This window comes from Mandrillus leucophaeus, unplaced genomic scaffold (assembly GCF_000951045.1).
Source record: "Mandrillus leucophaeus isolate KB7577 unplaced genomic scaffold, Mleu.le_1.0 Scaffold775, whole genome shotgun sequence".
Classification (NCBI taxonomy): domain Eukaryota; kingdom Metazoa; phylum Chordata; class Mammalia; order Primates; family Cercopithecidae; genus Mandrillus; species Mandrillus leucophaeus.
In genome coordinates, this window is record NW_012108419.1 from 971,373 (window position 1) to 976,625 (window position 5,253).

A 5,253-nucleotide genomic window follows, 5' to 3' on the forward strand; every position below is an offset into this window, starting at 1 on the left:
GTATGTGTTAACAGCTAGCCATTCAGCCAACAGGTAACAGAAAGACAGCAGATAGCAAACACATCAATAAGGTGCTCAAAGAAAAAAGTGGCACCAGTATCTCAAGTATAACAATTGATTATCTATTTTGTTAGTTTCTGCTCTTGTATTTTTTTTTTTTTTTTTTTTTTTTTTTTTTTTTTTAGTTTTTATTTCAAACATTAAGAGAGTACTGATTTTCACATGGTAGTTCTGAGTCAGGCCAAGGGTTCTGAGGTTTCTGACATCGTTCACTGAAAAGGGCTTTCACTGTAGTAGTTTTGTTCAGTTTGTTGTGGGCCACTTGAGTTTAAAAGTGTTTTTAATAGCCAGAAACTGAAATCAAATCAACATGACTAAAAGAAATAACTGATGAAATGGTATAGAACATTACTGCATTCGCATTGGATCAAGATGGTTTCGCCCATTTTTCCTTTCACTAACACTGTTCCTTTTTTTCCTTGTTACAATCCATTCTTTATGAACATACAGAAATGACCAAAGTCACTGCAAGTAGCTGTTTTTATTTTTTGTGATCTGTTGCAAGAGTCCAACCTTGTTTCCTCTGCTGCTGTTTGTGTAGCATCTGGTTTTGTAATGAGCATCTGGATTTGTAATGAGCATCTGATTTTGTTATGTGCATGTGTGTATATATGCACATATACACACCTATACATGTATAATATATACACTATATATATGTGGATACATATAGGAAGTGTGTATACATTTATACATAATATAGTGTATATTGTTTCAACTGGAGATAAACTGAACTGGGTTCAGACACTAGCACATGCTTAACTTTCCCCTGCTCCCTCTGTATATTTTAAACAGTCTGGAGCTTTAATATTTTTTAAAGTGCATTTTCAATGCAGAAAAACTGTAATCCACTGATTCCTTGGAAAACATTTTTGATGAGAGAAATCTGACAGTTCTCAGCCCCAAGCAAGAGAAACCTGGGTTTTGTCATGCGGGGGGCTGACGTGGCAGTGCCAGGCTTGTGCCTGAGTGATTACTGGACATTCTGGACTCCGGGCACCTTAGCAGCAGCAGCAGCACCTTTATGAGAAGGTGGAAATAGAAAAGGAAGAAGGAAGGAAAGCTCAGATGAGGAAGAATGAAGTATTGTGTTTACGTATCAAAATTGCTAACTTTGACTATAATGGATTTGTGCAGTCCCTGTTGGCCTTGGCTAAGAGATGCCATCTAGCCCCTTCCCCACCAACTGACATCAAACTCCCCATGGCCCCTGCATGCTCAAACATCACCCATATGTCCCCACGCCTAAGGCTGATTTCTGTGTCAGCTTCCTGTGGGTATGTGAGTGCCAGCATCAAGTAGGAATAAGGCACCAGAGAAATCAAAATGTTACAAAAAGATGCAAACCCCATTTCAAAGAGCCTCTCCCATTGCTCCATTAAAATATTGCATGTGATACCATTCGTTTCTGTGTACCTAAAGTGTGTCAAATACAGTCTCTGAAAGGAACTCGAGGCCCTTCAGCACCAGAGATCTTTAGGAATGCACCTTTTTTCTAAACACACCCACACCCCCCCAACCCCCCACGCCCACCCCACACCACAAGCAAAAGCACCAAATTGGGAGAACAAGGCTGCTTGCCATTGCTCACCTCATTTTTGATAAGATCAAAGAAGTCTATGAAATAGAATGTTCAGGAAATGCTCTGAAATCGAATGGATTTAGGCTGTCATGTACATGGTTACTCAATGCTTTAAATGTCCAAAGAGTGTCATGAAGGGGTTGAAATGTTTGTGTTGAATGTTTAGGGAGAATGTGCTAAACAAAAGTTACTTCTCAAACGATGCCCAAATCTTCCACTAACACATCAACCTCCCCTATCATTTTTTAAAAAAAATTGTAAAGAGGAAGAGGTTCATCTAACTATAAAAGGAAAAGATGAAGGCACGTGATATTATTCGGTCCCACAATCCTTAAGAAAAATGGTATTTTGCAAGTTTGTGTGTGTGCTCGCATACATGAAATGGGAGTCCAAGGGGCCATTGGGGCAGTAGTCCAAGGGAAGCTGGAAAAGCGGAACAAGAGAGAGTTTTTAGACAGAAGAAAGGAGAAAGGAAGAAATAGAGGCCTGTCTTCAGCTTTCTGTCATTGACAATCTCAATATTCGGCTGCTTTAGAGTCCAGAAAGGAATTTGTCTGTCTTGGTCTAGAAAGTGCCCCAGTTAAATATCTCCAGTTCATCATGGTACAGCTTTTGGTGTTTCCCTTTTCCCTTCCCTCCAGCCAAATGATTTTTTTTTTTTTAAATCACAGTTTTAAAAAATTATTTTTTCAATGTTGAAAAAATATGGAAAAGCTATTGAACAGCCTTAGGGCACTGCCTCTCCATCTTCACAGTGAGCAGATGGATGGACAATCCACAGAGTCAAAGAGGAGGCGGGCAAGATCCCTTGTGCTCAGTGGTCCCTTGCCCCACCTTCCTGAGGGCTGGGGGGCCTTCACACCACCCACAGCCATTTCCCTCCTTTGGGTCCCTGCCCCCCCACCGCTCCCATCCATGGAATGTGGGCTGCTGAGAAAGGCAGAGCCATGCTAGAGAACGATGATAAGAGTCATAGGAGGGTCTCAGAAGCAGAGGGTGAAGGAGACGGGAGGTGTGCTCTCCTCAGGCAGTGTTAGCAGTGCGCTCTCTTGGCAGCCTCATCTCGGGATGGGAAAGCGTGGTTGCCTACTGAGAGGATGAAGTCCCACTCACATTTTACTTCATGAGACCTCAACTCTCAGGCTCACCACCTTTATGCCTCTCTTTGCATCAGGTTGGTCCCCAGACCCTAAGAAGGCAATGATCTGAGATAAAGAGGCAGAGCCCGGCTGTGTCATACAAAAAAAGGGCAACGCACAGCAGGATTTCAGAAACAAATTTAACTTTGGTTTTTCCAACTTTTTCAAACCATAAAAATTAAAGCAGGGTTTCGGTGGCTTCGGCCATCTGACAGCTGTTATATTTTTCTCATTTGGCAAGGCTAAGGCGGGGGGTGGGGGGAAGAGAAAAGGGGTTTCCCATAATTGGTTGAAGACACAGGGTGGTAAAATGCTTCCACACTTAAACTCACAGTCCAGTGTTTTTGACATTTCATAAATAGCTTTTTTTTCTCTAAAAAAAGAATAAAACAAGAACAATCCCTTTACTTACTCATCTGAAACAAAATAAACAGCAGTGGGTACAAACTTCTTCTTGTAACAATTACAAAAAACAACAATATAATCCCAACTTTTAACACGCATCTTGAATCAGTTATTTTTTTTTAACCTCAAAACTGCAGCATATCCTTAAGGGCAAACTTTTCGATTAGTTTTTTTCTTTTTTTTTTTTTAAATAATGTCTTCACCAAAAAAACAGTCTTGTACCAATAAAATGCATTCAAAAATAGAAAATATTACACAACAAAAATATGTATCCTTCCTTTCCAAAAAAGATTCTTCACAAAAAAATGTAGAAAAAATTCCAACAATTTTTTTTCCTCTCCTAAACATTAACTTTCAGTCTAGGGCACAATTATTTATTGATTTAAATGTCTGTTTTTGCATAAAACATGGAAGATGCAAAACATTTACTGTATTAGGATTGTGAAGTTACATCCACTCCCACCCCTGCTCTAAAACAAAACAAAACCAGAAAAAAACCAGCAAACATTAAACAAATGATAGAGTCAGTTGGCTAGGAAAAATATCGCTGTTCTTCCCTTTACTGTGCATTTGTATGGGTAAACAGGCCAGTTCCGTATTGGGGAATGCTGAAGAAGGGAGATCAGGTTTCAAGATTGCATTCAAGAGCTTCTTTAGCATATGCTGATACCAATGAGTCACTAACAGTCCCCAGGTTGTACGACTATCCATTGCAAATCCTCATGAGAAGAGAAACACATGAGGTAGCACATGGGAAGTCAGAGGACTGAAGTGTGTCCATGTGTGTACTGTACACATATATCTTGACAAACCACTTTCTCAAGCATATATATATATACACACACACATACACACACACACATGTTACATAGCAAATTTGTTTTTAAATATTTTTTCTCAAAATGGAGCTCAAGCATAGGTTAAAAGGTAATGTGGAAATCCAGTGGTATGAGGAAGGCTGGGGTTATTTCCTCCATACTTTCTTCCACATTTAACCTGTTTGGGCATTAATTGCAATAATGACAAGATCTCTGATCTCAGAGGAATGCTCTGTTTTCTCTACCCCCATTGAACTACCAGGTTCCTTTTACATTTTCAGCGTTGTTGTTTAAACTATGTATTTTTCTTACTTGATGATATTAATCTTTCATTTGGGGTGTAGTTTGTATGTGTTTTCAGTACAAATATATTTTTTTCATAGCTTCTTTCCCCTGTTGCTTATTTGCTGGTTTTTTCCCTCATGGTTTTTGCTTTGTTTTGTTTCTGATTTTTTAAACAGTGAAATGTGTCCAATTTTATTTCCAGTGCATTAAACAAATTTTAAATTAAAAGAAGAAATAAACGTTTCCCCCCATCTTTCTAAAGGAAATGACTAACAAAAGTACAATATAATAGAATCAGGCATTGCCAAAAATAGCATGATGTGCAACCTTAATTACATCAAAGAAAACAAACAAACAAGAATTATAGAACATAAGCATGAAGGAGCCAAGATTACATAATCCCAACTATGGTATGATTGGCAAGCACTGGTTAAAAAACAGGTAAGGCTACTCTTAGATTTCTAACTCGACATAGTTAACCACTGCTCTTCTGTCTTTTCCTTCAATTTTTAATCTTTTACTCCCTAGTTCTTTATATCTTTAAAATGAACAAATTTGTTTTTATATTTTTGGTCTACAGTAGAATTACATATTAATAATATAATAAAAAGATATTTCATTAATAGGTTGGTACTGCATCCATGTGGGGACAATAGAAAAAAAGTACTCAAATAGACATAGCAAATGGACTCTATTCTTATAAAAATAACCACAAATATAAAGAAATTATAATCAGGGGAACAGATTCAAATGAAAAGGGGTGTAGAAAGATATATTTTAGATAATATAAACTCCTGACAAGCTATGCCCTAGAATTGCAGCCTCCAAACCTTGCCCATGATTTCCACCTTTCCATAGCCTCACTTCAAGTTCAAATGGAAATGGAAACAAAATAAAGTGAACAGGTGGTTGAGCCAGCCAAAGCCTCCAAGTTGTATTAGGTGGACAGTAAGACCAGGTGGAC